Consider the following 14,854-nt stretch of genomic DNA (forward strand, 5'->3'; position numbering starts at 1 on the left):
AAGCTGCATAAAAGATACCTAGTAACAAGCCTGCCTTCTATCAATGAAACAATTTTTGTGCAGTGACTTCAGAGCATAAGGATATAGCCAAGTACAGCCTGGAAGGAAGTTAAGATCTACCCAATAAAAGGATAACAAAAGAGTAGCTACAGATGAAAACAGAATGTATTATCAAAAGGAAATCTCCTAAATAACATCTAACAGAATGATTATTGTATTAGCTAAAGCTAAGTACAGATCTAACTTTTCATGGAAGAAAACTTGAAGAGAAATTAGTATTTGTCAGGGCCTATCCCAGCCTGTGGAAACATCGATGATTTTCATAGTTTTATTTGTTCAGTGGACTGAAAATCAAGTCTATGGGCACCTATAGGTAGTTATGTTATATTTATCGGAAAAAAATTAAATGGTCCTTCTCTGTCATAACCGAACCACCTTATAACACTAAGTATTTAAATAAATGAATGGACACAAAAATACCAATAAAATTTCATTGAGAGAAATAAGAAAATACTATTTTAGCAAGCTTTTATGATTGTCATCATCTAATACATTTATTTATAGGTCTGTCGGATCATCATTCATTCATGTATTCATTCATTTATTTTTGAGTCTGGTCCAGTGATCTGATTAGAATGGGGAACTCTTCATGTGCAAACCCCCTCCAGAATTGCACTGTGGATGGGCAATCATAAGTATCTTATATAGTCTTTGAGAGTTGACTGGGAGCCACAGAGGTTAATTGGTTTTTCTATACAAACACAGAGCCAGTATATGTCAGAAACCAGAATTTAAAACATTGCCTTTTATATCATGACCTTTTCCAAATAATCACTCTGAAATGTACAGTTGACTAAGATCTCATTTTTGGTCAGTAAACTAATCCATGACATGAAACACCTTTTAGCTTTCAGACCTTTCTGATTCCCTTATTCTTCTATTAACTGAAGCTTTAAAAAAAATTTAAAGTTACAGCCATCTAGTTACCTGTGAGACTCATGAGTCACAGGACATTTCGAGTCTTACACATAAGGAGAGAAGATCATTTATTTTATTTTATTATTTTTGTGGTGAGGGGAAGATGTTTATAAAGTATTTCTTCTGCTCATGCCTTCTTTTCTGATTTCCTAAGTATAGAGCCAAAGGCAGAATCACAACATTCAGTATGTGTTAACCCTACTTTCTCTACTCAGTACTGTTCTTGCTATGTTGATATAACTTGGCATCAAATGCATAAGGATGGGAAGGTGAATATGGGGAATTAATCTGGTTGATTATAAAATATTATAACTTGGTTCTACTCTTTTCAAGTACAAAAATAGACTGTTCATGTTTTCTGAACTCCTAAATATCAATACACAAGAAATGTGATTTTTTTTTCAGTGTAGCTACTTCATATAACAATAGACAAAATTCTATCTATATTTTAGTAGCTAGTTTTGTACAGTTGTCTGAGGCTCAGAAAGTTTAATTAATGTGCACATAGTTAGACAGCTAGTAAGCACCAAAGGTGGGCTTTGAACCCAATAATCCAGCTCCAAGTACAACACTCTATCCATCTATGGTATCCTCCTGAGAAGGTATGTTATGTTGTGCATCTCTGGAAGGAGTATCCATAATTATTATTTTTTTTTGGCATGACTGATTACAAGCAGCATTTTTATTTTTTAAATTAAATCACATTATTTCCTCCAAAATACATTTTATAAACAACTAAAATAAAAATCTTTAGGTACACAGATGAAATACATGCCATTCCTAAAAAATAAGATACACAGGCAATGGGGCGTAGAAATTTATCTTGCCCTACAAGAAAGGAAGGGAAAAGGGGATGAGAGGGGAGGGGGGTGATAGAGGGGAGGGCTGACTGGGGAACAGGGCATTCCTTCCAAATTTTAAAGCTTTTTGTTTTCTCCCAAATAAAAAGAAATCTGTGATATTTTTACTATGAGATGAATGGACTATATTATGTGTGACCATATAATGCTATTTCCCTTGCTCCTCTTCATCATCCAGTTAGTACTTTGTTTTACTAAATATTTTTAAAAACCGTCTCTAATGAAACATCACTGCAAATATTTAAATGCTGATTAACAATATTTACAGAACAAATTTAATAGAAGATAAAATTGAGCTAAATTTAAAATAATACAACCACCCAAGTTCAATTAAATCCCCTTTTCAACTGTTTTTAATCACTAAATAATTTCAACTTCCTTGGCTCTAGTTGGGAAAGAATATTCAACTTTTTCTCACTTGTAGTATTTGAACCCAGGACTTTGTTCACAGATCCTGCTAGCTGAAAGTACTGCTGCTACTTGGCCTCTTTCTACTGCTGGCATATCAATGAAGATTCCTCTGATGGTGTGGACTTCATTCCCCTGATAGCAGAGCTCGGCTCTCACCAATAACTTGTTTGTCTATGAATAAGAGAGGATTGCGATCAGTCTCTTCCACCTGACTTTCTGTTCTTGTGGCAACTCTTTGCTTCCTTTACGTTTTCCTGCCAGAACAGAAAAGCAAAGAGAGATCATGGGCACTTTCATCCACCTAGTCCCCTATTGCCCTATGACTATTTTTTTCCAAGCCAGAGAGAATTTCCCTGACAACCAAAATTCCTCACTCCACTAACTCCTTTCTTTCCTTATCAATGCTTACTTTCTTTTTTTTAATTCTTATTTTTTTTATTTTATTTAAATTTATTTATTTAACATATTTGGTTTTCAGCATTGATTTTCACAACAGTTTGAATTACAAATTTTCTCCCCATTTCTACCCTCCCCCCACTCCAAGATGGCATATATTCTGGTTGCCCTGTTCCCCAGTCAGCCCTCCCCTCTATCACCCCCCTCCCCTCTCATCCCCTTTTCCCTTCCTTTCTTGTAGGGCAAGATAAATTTCTACGCCCCATTGCCTGTGTATCTTATTTTTTAGTTGCATGCAAAAACTTTTTTTTTGTTTTTGAACATCTGATTTTAAAACTTTGAGTTTCAGATTCTCTCCCCTCTTCCCTTCCCACCCACCCTCCTTAAGAAGTCGAGCACTTCCACCTAGGCCACGCATGTATCATTATGTATAACCCTTCCACAATACTCATGTTGTGAAAGGCTAACTACATTTTGCTCCTTCCCAACCCATCCCGCTTTATTGAATTTTCTCCCTTGACCCTGTCCCCTTTCCAAAGTGTTTGTTTTGATTACCTCCACCCCTATCATCCCCCCCTTTTATTTTTTTTTAATCTTCCTCCCTCTTCTTTCCTGTGGGGTAAGATACCCAACTGAGTATGTATGGTATTCCCTCCTCAGGCCAAATCCGATGAGAGCAAGGTTCACTCATTCCCCCCTCACCTGCCCTCTCCCCTCCTCCCACAGAACTGCTTCCTCTTGCCACATTTATGTGAGATAATCCACCCCATTCTATCTCTCCCTATCTCCCTCTCTCAGTATGTTGCTCTCTCATCCCTTAATTTCATTTTATTTCTTTTGGATATCTTCCCTTCATCTTCAACTCACCCTGTGTCTGCTCTCTCTCTTTTACATATACATATATATATATATAAACACACATATATATACATACATACACATGCATACATATACACATAGATACATACATACACATTCACTTATATATATATATATACATAAACATATATATATATATATATATATATGCATATTCCCTTCAACTACCCTAATACTGAGGTCTCATGAATCATACACATCATCTTTCCATGTAGGAATGTAAACAAAACAGTTCAACTTTAGTAAGTCCCTTGCAATTTCCGTTTCTTGATTACCTTTTCATGCTTCTCTTGATTCTTGTGTTTGAAAGTCAAATTTTCTATTCAGTTCTGGTCTTTTCACTGAGAAAGCTTGAAAGTCCCCTATTTTATTGAAAATCCATATTTTGCCTTGGAACATGATACTCAGTTTTGCTGGGTAGGTGATTCTAGGTTTCAATCCTAGCTCCATTGACCTCCAGAATATCGCATTCCAAGCCCTTCAATCTCTTAATGTAGAAGCTGCCAGATCTCGGGTTATTCTGATTGGGTTTCCACACTACTCAAATTGTCTCTTTCTGGCTGGTTGCAGTATTTTCTCCTTGATCTGGGAGCTCTGGAATTTGGCGACAATATTCCTAGGAGATTTCTTTTTGGGATCTATTTGAGGAGGTAATGGATGGATTCTTTCAATTTCTATTTTGCCCTGTGGCTCTAGAATATCAGGGCAGTTCTCCTTGATAATTTCTTGAAAGATGGTATCTAGGCTCTTTTTTTGATCATGGCTTTCAGGTAGCCCAATAATTTTTAAATTATCTCTCCTGGATCTATTTTCCAGGTCAGTGGTTTTTCCAAGGAGATATTTCACATTGTCTTCCATTTTTTCATTCCTTTGGTTCTGTTTTATAATATCCTGATTTTTCATAAAGTCACTAGCTTCCACTTTCTCCTATCTAATTTTTAAAGTAGTATTTTCTTCAGCGGTCTTTTAGACCTCCTTTTCCATTTGGCTAATTCTGCCTTTCAAGGCATTCTTCTCCTCATTGGCTTTTTGGAACTCTTTTGCCATTTGAGTTAGTCTGTTTTTTAAGGTGTTGTTTTCTTCAGTGTATTTTTCAGTATTTTTTGGGGGCTCTTTTAGCAAGTCATTGACTTGTTTTTCATGGTTTTCTCGCATCCTTCTCATTTCTCTTCCCAATTTTTCCTCTACTTCTCTAACTTGCTTTTCCAACTCCTTTTTGAGCTCTTCCATGGCCTGGGACCAGTTCCTGTTTTTCTTGGAGGTTTCTGTTGTAGGCTCTTTGACTTTATTAATTTCTTCTGTCTGTATGTTTTGGTCTTCTTTGTCACCAAAGAAAGAATCCAAAGTCTGAGACTGAATCTCAGTGCGTTTTCGCTGCCTGGCCATATTCCCAGCCAACTAACTTGACCCTTGAGTTTTTCAGTGGGGTATGACTGCTTGTAGATTACAGATCCACGTTTGGGGGGGAGGTGCCAGCTCTGCCACACCAGCACTGCTCCTTCCCCAACCCCCAACCCGAACTGGGCTTAGATCTTCAGCAGGCTGTGCACCCCTGCTCTGATCCGCCACTTAATTCCTCCCACCAGGTGGGCCTGGAGCGGGAAGTAACAACAGCTGTAGCTGCCCCACCTCCGCTGCCCCCGGGGCTGGAAGCTGAACCGCGAACTCCTTCTAATCCCGCAGCTTTTCCCACTAACCTTCTCCGCAGTCTTTGGCATTTGTGGGTTGAGAAGTCTCGTAACTGCTGCAGCTCACTGAATCAGGGCGCTAGGGCCCCCTCCGCCTGGCTTCTGGTCTGGATGGTCCACGCCGATCAGGCTGGGCTCTGCTCCACTCCGTTCCCAGCTCCCAGCTCCGAGCTCTGTGTGGGATAGACCTCGCCCAGAGACCATCCAGGCTGTCCTGGGCTGGAGCCCTGCTTCCCTCTGCTGTTTTGTGGGTTCTGCCGTTCTAGAATTGGTTCAGAGCCATTTTTTATAAGTTTTTGGAGGGTCTCGGTACAGAGCTCACACTATTCCCTGCTTACCAGCCGCCATCTTGGCTGTATCCATAATTATTTAAAAAAAAAACCACGATTTCATGGAAGTATTGAATATTAACTAAGGAAAAGTCCCATGCCCTAAGGGAAACATCAATTAAAATATAGTTGTTGGGATGAAAGGATTAATGCTAAGGAAAACAATGAGTTGCGCTAGCTTCTTTTGAAATATTTTTATATTGTGATATTTTCCACATATGGGGAATTTCTAATGAATTAAAATAGTCCAAATAGTTTTAAATTATCAGTTAAATCTATCACAGAAACCACACACAAATATATATATATATATGTATACATATACATACATTCACACATATATGCATACATATATATACATATATACACATATACCCATACATACTCACATATGCATGCACACATACACAAGTGTGTGTATGTAGAAAGAAAGAGAGATACGTAGATAGGTTGTATCAGGAGGGCAGAGTTTATAATCTCAAAGAGGATCATATATATGTCTGAAAGGTTCAGAACTGCTGGATATAAGAAACTCTCAAAGTAGGAGGCAGAAGAATCAAAGCATATATTTAGGCTCCACAGTAACCAACCCATGAACCAGCATCCCCATTTTGACATATTGATCAAAAGCTTCCAGGCCCAATAAGTACGCCTCACAAGTGTAACCAGGAGGCCACAGAGAAGCATGATGGTGTACAGCAAAATCATATACATGCTTCCCCTCTATGGTAAAAAGATCACCCACTGGCCTCAAGTCCTTGTTCAGCTTCCTCCTGTAGGTCAGCTCTGCTACCAGCAGCTCCTGCTTCAGCTTCAGCTGTGGCTGTAGCTATATCAGCCTCTGGCTCCAACAGAAGCTGTTTTTAACCATCCGGCTTCTGTGGGGGTGTAAGGTACACGGGGAAAGCACAGGTTCTTTCAATCTGCTTAAGCAAGGTGAAGGGGTTGACCGGGAAAGCACAGGTTCTTTCGATCAGCTTAAGCAAGGGAAGCAAGGTGAAGGGGCCGACAAGCTTACTCCAGTCCAACATACAAACAGCATTCAGTTCAGGGGAAAAAGCCAAACTAGTCAAGGGCACTTGTTGACTAAGTGCTAAGGAGCCCATTTTTGGTTACCAACACATAGGTAGATAGATAGATAAAGATACAACAGTAAGATTTGCCTCATTTGAAATATTCTTAGGCCTTATTTATTGGATTGTACTCCTTTGTTTATTTTATGTTTTCTTGAAAATGTCTTTTCTTCTCTTTCATTTCAATTTTATCTCAGTCTTCTCTATATAAGTAAAAACAAGACCTGTGCACATCAACCTTTTGACCATTATTTCAAGAAGGTTACGGAAGATGTAGTAGCTGTTATTGTTATCTCTTCATTCATATGTTAGTTACCTCCAAAGAGCAAGAAGTATCCATAAACTTTGGGATATACTCAACCAAAAACATTTATTGAAAATTTATCAGTACACCAATCTGCATATGGCCTCATGCTACAACCTCACAAAGCCTCAGCCAGATTTTCATAGGCTCCTGAGGCTCTATTGTCATGTGCCCATGTCTGCTGATGAAGAAGCAGGAGGAGAAAAAGATGGAGGAATAGGAGGAGGAGGAATAGGAGGAGGAGGAATAGGAGGAGGAGAAGAAGAAGAATTGAGAAACATAGGAAACAGAAGCAAAGTTTAGACTAAGAATGCTTTGGAAGCAAAGGAGATAGAAATTCCTCACCAATTAAACCTATCTCCTAGCACCTCACTTTAAATTGGCATACCACAGAAGGACAAGTTCTAACCAGTGTCTTTCTACTTAAAGAGTTTGAAAAAGTTCAAATTCTGCCTCTCCTAGTACGTGACCTTTAACATGCCACTGAAGTTTCCTGTACTTAGAATATTTATATATAATATAGGAATAATGTAACTATAATACAATAACACCTACCTCACAGGATTGGTCTAGGCCAGGTCTAGGCAGGCTAGAGGCCAAATGTGGACCCCTTCTAGGTCCTCAAGTCCAGCCCTTTGACCAAATCCAAATTTTGCAGAACAAGTCCCCTTAATAAAAGCATTTGTCCTGTAAAACATGGACTCAGTCAAAAGGCTGCACCCAAGGACATAGAAGGCCACATGTGGCCTCAAGGCTGCAGGTTCCCCACCCCTGGTGTAGGGGATCAAAACCAAATGAGAAAACAGATGTTGAGACTATCTAATAAGATGATGGATGCAAAGAATTTGCTTGCTGTAGCTAACTATACAAATGATAGCAACTAATCCCTCCTCTTATGGTTATCCTTATTTATGGTGGGTCCATGACTCCAAAGACACTGTGAATATCTTTATGCCTCTACTTTTAATGCCTGCCTCTGGCTTGTAATATTGTAGTAAATGACTTGTGTCTTTGGAAACAGTTTTGGCTGTCTTTCCCATAATCTGCCTGTGGAAGTTCTGTAACTCATCCTTTAGATGTTGCAGCTGTGCCTTTCAGCAGCGGAAGCACAGCTCATTTTTGTTCTGGTGATATCTCCCCCAGTTCATCTGGTTTCATATTAAAGATTTTGTACTCTGTTGTCTTCCAGGATCCAGAATTTTTCATTCGCCACTCACAATTACCATTCCACCAACTCATTCAGTCAGATTGTTTTCCTCCATCTCTTTTGTAGATGTGGCTTCACGAAACTTGATTTTCCTTTCTTATATTCATCCTGTTATTTGTCTGTGGATCCTAATTTCCAATCCTACCCTTCTGATGTGTCACATTGAATATGAACTTTCAACTGTTAAGATAATTTAAACAAGTTGTTCCTCTCATCTGCCCCATTTTATTATTTTTGTTTGTTTGTTTGCATTATGTACATCACAGAAGTAGAAAATGGACTTTTTATTTTTTTTGAATTTCTTTATTTATTTTTAGTTTACCACACACGGTTCTACATGGTTTTGAGTTCCAGTTTTTCTCCCCTCCCTCCCCCCTCCCTCCCCAAGACGGCATGGAATCTCATATAACTGTCATGTATAACTTGTCATTGAATTAATTTATGCACTAGTCAAGTCGTGGAGAAGAATTTTGACCAATGGAATGAATCAGGAGAAAGAAGAGACAGAAACAAAAAAAAACCCCAAAAACAAAAACAAAAAAAGAAGCAAAAAAAGGCGAGCATGTAGTGCGCCTCGATCTGTATTCAAACTTCGCAATTCTTTCTCTGGATGAAGATAGCATTCTCCATCGTGAGTCCCCTGGAGTTGTCCTTGCCCCTTAGGTTGCTGAGAGAAGCGCAGTATGTCAGGGTTGGTCCTCACGGAATCCATATATCTGTGGCTGTGCACAACGTTCTCCTGGCTCTGCTCCGCTCACTCAGCATTATGTCGTGTAGGTTTTTCCAGGTTGTTATGAAGTCTGCATCATCCCCATTTCTTATGGCACAATAGTATTCCATCACCTTCATATACCACAGCTTGTTCAGCCATTCCCCAATTGATGGGCATCCCTTTGATTTCCAATTCTTAGCTACCACAAAAAGAGCCGCTATAAATATTTTTGTACATATGGGTCCTTTTCCCACTTGTGTGATTTCTTTGGGATACAACCCTAGAAGTGGTATTGCTGGGTCAAAGGATATGAACATTTCTATAGCTCTTTGGGCATAGTTCCAAACTGCTCTCCAAAATGGCTGGATCAGCTCACAACTCCACCAGCAATGCAACAGTGTTCCCATTTCCCCACATCCTTTCCAGCATTTATCATTTTCCTGTTTTGTTATTTTAGCCAATCTGACAGGAGAGATGTGGTATCTAAGAGTTGTTTTGATTTGCATTTCTCTAATCAGTAGTGATCCAGAGCATTTTTTCATATGCCTGTAGATAGCTTTAATTTCTTCCTCTGAAAACTGCCTGTTCATATCCTTTGACCATTTCTCAATTGGGGAATGGCTTGTATTCCTATATATTTGGCTCAGCTCCCTGTATATTTTAGAGATGAGGCCTTTATCAGAGATACTAGTTGCAAAGATTTTCTCCCAATTTTCTGCTTCCCTCCTAATTCTTGTTGCATTGGCTTTTTTTGTACAAAAACATTTCAATTTGACATAATCAAAATTATCCAGAAAATGGACTTTTTATGATTTGGTTATTCCTCCTAAATTTAAAGGCCATCTAGTTTGTTAGCACTCAGAATCATTACTAAAAAGGCTCTTTTAATTCAATTCAAAGTGATTAGGATTGTAACATAATCAAGATAGCACTGGATTTGGAGCTTAAGACCAGGCTCTGTCACCTAATATGCTTATGATATTAGGATGTAGTCACTTCCCTATTATGAGCTTCAGTTTTCTTGTCATTCAAATCAGAGTAATAATGCCTGTTTTAGCTTCCTCACAAGATTCTTACCAGGATGAAACAATTGGAAAAACAACACAAGTTGTAAATATCATGTTAACAAACCCTTTTATGTGCCTGATAAGTAACTGTAGTGTGTCGTATGAAGAACTAGTAAAGGGAATTAGAATGTTTAGGTTAGCAAAGAATCAAGCAGATTGCCATAGCTGTGTTCAAGAATTAGAAGGCTAAGAGGACATAGCCCTGAGTAGTTAGGTGGCACAGTAGATAGAGTGTAAGGTCTGGAGTCAGCAAGACTCATCTTTCTGACTTTAAATCTGTCCTCAAACACTTATTAGCTAGGTGACTCTGGGTAAGTCATTTACTAAACCAAGAAGACTACGAATAAGCCACAGACATACACATAGGCCCTTAACGTCAGGAAAACCTTTCTAAACAATTATAGATGTACAAAATATAAATGGCTTTTTGAGACATATTGGATACCCTTCATTGGCACCTCTTCAAACAGGCTGGATATCCATTTGTCAGGGTTTTTATAGTGAATATTTTTTCTGGGTTTTGTTTGTACTAGTTGGTCATCAAACCGAAAAATATATATCTTATTCTGTGATTGTATGGATAAGGAACTGGACATTTGAGATAAAATGTTCAAATAGAAATTAGTTGCTGCCCTCAAGAAACTTAGATTCTCCTAGGAGATGAGAGGGGTGGAGTACATAAGTTAATATAATTTCAGGAGCTTAGCATCGTGACTCCAGCACTTAGCACATACAAGGTAGCAATAAATATTTGCTAACAGGTGAAATGACAACAAGAGGCATTATAGAAGGGCTTATATGGGAGAGGACTCAGGATTTTTGTCAAGTCATCATGGAGGAGTGCAAGATTGCAGATTAGCACCCTGAAAGGACTTTTGAGGTACTGGTGCCAATTTCACTGGCATGACTTTGTTTCAGATTTTAAAGATTTTTGAAATTGAATAAAAGTGAACTGAAAAGGCTTCCCTTATCCTATATCAACTTAACTTTTCTAAGATATTGATTAGTTAAGTGACGTATCTTTTGGAAATGGGCCATTTCTAGGTGTAATTTATGAATGCCACATCCCCAAATGATAAGCATGAGTTTTGGAGCAGAGTAACTGGGAGCCATGGCAGAAAGCAGAGAAGAGGTGAGTGAGAGGCAAGAATTATAATAATACTAGAAAGATTGGAATCCTAGGCTGAAGTAAGATGAATTCCTACAATGATCAAAACTGATGCCCAGACCAGAATGATGTTGCATATTCTGTTAATATCACAAATCCTAAATGCATCCACTGATCCCACCACTTCTTAGGGATTAGGCAGGAATGATGAAGCTTGAAATTTAAAGTCTGTGATTTTTGTGAATGAGAGTTAATGCTGACCTTTAACAAGGATTCTGTCTTATGATGATTTTATTATTTATATTAAACATTTATTCCAAATACATATGGAGGCTTGAGTAATTAGGGAACATAGGAGAGAATGAAGTTAAGGGGAAGAATTATCCTAGTGAGTGGTATCTGAATAAAAAACATGATTCTATGAATAAATGCATAAATAAATAATATAAATACATTGTATAAATAAATAAAAAGTCTAAATTCTATAAATATGATTATATTTATTGTATAAATATATAAATAAACTTTCCACAAACTTGCAGAACTAATCATAAAGAGGCAGCAGCTGTTTTGCAGTGCAGAGAGAAGCTGGAAATTTTCCTGAGCTCTCTCCAGTTTCACTCAGAAACAGTGCTAAATCAAAACCTTTGAACTGATTCTGAAGTGACAGAACCTACAAAAAAGATGGAAACAATTTTCCAGCTTAAGAAAACTTAGAAGAACTTCAGGAAATGTCTATCTGACTCAGGCAAAAAGAGAGAACAGCACAGAGCAGATGGCGTCTGGGAAAACCAGGGGGAGTATTTTAGCTCTAGCACAGATCAGCAGCTGAGACCCCTTGGCCCTAGATCAGCAGGCTGGTGACATAGCAGGCCAGCTGTGAGGAATTCAGCCCCAGCACAAAAGGCAAATGGCCAGCCCCAGAAACCAGGTAACAACATGCAGGACTAGTCCTGGGCACCCCAGCACAGTGAGTAAGATACCAGCACCAGAGGCTCCAACATACAAAGTCAGTGACCAGACTCCTGGTCCCAGCACAAGAAGCTTGGGACAGTGCCCCCATACCCCAGGAGAGGAACTCAACTTTAAAAGCCACAGAATAGGCAAAAAATGAACAAGAACCAAAAGAAAACCTTGACCATAGAAAGTCGCTATGGTGACAGGGAAGATCAAAACACAAACTCAGAAGAGGACAACAGTGTCAAAATGTCTATGTGTAAAACCTCAAAAAGAAATATTAATTAAACTCAAGATGAAAAAACCTTCTTGGAAGAGCTCAAAAAGGATTTTAAAAGTCAAATAAGAGAAGTGGAAGAAAAATTGGGAAATAAAATAAGAGTTACGCAAGAGGGAATCAACAGCTTGGAAAATGATGGACAAAAATTGACTGAAGAAAACAATTCCTTAAAAATATGATTGGCCAAATTGGGGGGGGGGGAAGTAAATCTACTGCAGAAAACAATATCTTAAAAAGTAGAATTGGCCAAATGGAAAAGGAGGCACAAAAACTAGCTGAAGAAAATAAATGTTTTCAAATTAGAATTGAACAAGTGGAAACTCATGATTCTATGAGCCATCAAGAATCAATCAAACAAAATCAAAACAATAAAAAATTAAAGAAAATGTAAAATACTTTATTGGAAAAACAATTGACCTAGAAAATACATCCAGGAGAGGTAATTTAGGAATTATTGTACTACCTGAAGGCCATGACCAAAAAAATATCCAGGAAAGCATCTTTCAGGAAATATAAAGGAAAACTGTCCTGATATCATAGAACCAAAGGGTAAAATAGTCATTGAAAGAACCCACCAATCACCTCCTGAAAAAGATTCCTAAAGGAAAACTCCAAGGAATATTGTAGCCAAATTCCAAAATTATCAGGGCAAGGAGAAAATACCACAAGCAGCCAGAAAGAAACAATTAAAATATTGTGGAGACACAGTCAGGATTACACAGGATTTAGCAGTTTCTGCATTAAAGTATTTGAGAGCTCGGAATATGGTATTCTGGAAGGCAAAGGAACTTGGATTACAACCAAGAATCAAAGCAAAATTGAGCATAATCTTTCAGGGGAAAAGATGGATATTCAACAAAACAAGGGACTTTCAAACATTCCTGATGAAAAGAAGAGAGCTGAACAGAAAATTTGATCTTAAAATACAAGAATTAAGAGAAGCATAAAAAGGTAAAAAAAAAAAAAAGAGGCAAAAAAACAGCATGTCATTTAATATGGTTAAAGTATTTACCTCCCTACACAGGAAGATGATACTTCTAACCCTCAAGAACTGAAATTTTATAAGAGTAGTTAGAATGGGTATACATCGACAGAAAGTATGGATATCAGTTGACTTTGATGTTATGACATAAACCATATGGGGTGAAAAAAAAGTTTATACTGGGAAAAGAGAAAAGTGTATTCAAAGGGTAAATTACGTCACATCAAGAGGCACAAAAGACCTATTACAATAGAGGAAAAGAAGGGAGGGGGGTGAGCCTTGTTTGAACCTTACTCTCATCAGATTTGGCTTAAAAAGCATATGACATACACATTCAGTTGGGAATAGAAATTTATCTTACACTATAGGGAAGTAGGAAGAGAAAGGGGAAAGGAAAGGGCAGGGTACTGACAGAAGGGAGGGCAGATTGAGGGAGGTGGTGGTTGGAAGCAATAAAAGAAATGTAAAAGGAGGGACAGCGTGAAAGGAGAGAGAAATGTCTAAACAGGGAAGGAAATATAGTCAGTAATCATAACTGTGAATGTGAATGGGACAAATTCTCCCACAAAATGTAAGCAGATAGCAGAATGGATTAAAAATCATAATGCTACAATATCTTGTTTACAAGAAATGAATTTGAAGCAGAGAGATATACACAGAGTAAATGTAAAAGGCTGGAGCAAAATATATTATGTTTCAGCAAAAGTTCAAAAAAAAGCAGGACTAGCAATCCTGATCTTAGACAAAGCAAATGCAAAAATAGAACTAATTAAAAGAGATAAGGAAGGAAACTGGATCTTGCTATAAGGTACCATAGACAATGAAGTAATATCAATAGTAAACATATATGTATAGTATTGCATCCAAATTCTTAGAGGAGAAGTTCAATGAGTTACAGGAAGAAATAAACATCAAAACTATACTAGTCGGGGACCTCAACTACCCCCTCTCTGAACTAAATAAATCTAACCACAAAATAAACAAAAAAGAAGTTAAAGAGGTGAATAGAATTTTAGAAAAGTTAGATATGGTAGACCTCTGGAGAAAATTGAATTGGGATAGAAAGGAACATAATTCTTTTCCCAGTGGTACATGGCACTTACAAAATCATGACTATGTACTAGCACATAAAAAAACTCACAATCCAATGTAGAAAGGTGGAACTATTAAATGTATCTTTTTCAGATCATGATGCAATAAAAATTACATGTAATAAAGGGCCATGGAAAGGTAGACTAAAAATTAATTGTAAAATAAATAATCTAATTCTAAAGAATGAGTGGGTCAAACGACAAATCATAGAAACAATCAAAAATTTCATTAAAGCGAACAACAATAATGAGACAGCATACCAAAACTTATGGGATGAAGCCAAAACAGTTCTTAGTGGAAATTTTATCTCTCTAAATGTGTAGATGAATGAAATAAAGGAATAAGAGATAACTGAATTGGGCTTGCAACTAAAAGAAGCTAGAAAAAGGACAAATTAATACCAAATTACAAATTCTGAAACTCAAAGAAGAGAGTAATAGAATTAAAAGAAAACTATTGAACTAATTAAAAACCTCAGAGCTGTTTTTATGAAAAAAAAACCACCAAAATAGTTAAAACATTGATTAATTT

This window comes from Trichosurus vulpecula, chromosome 7, assembly GCF_011100635.1.
Source record: "Trichosurus vulpecula isolate mTriVul1 chromosome 7, mTriVul1.pri, whole genome shotgun sequence".
NCBI lineage: Eukaryota > Metazoa > Chordata > Mammalia > Diprotodontia > Phalangeridae > Trichosurus > Trichosurus vulpecula.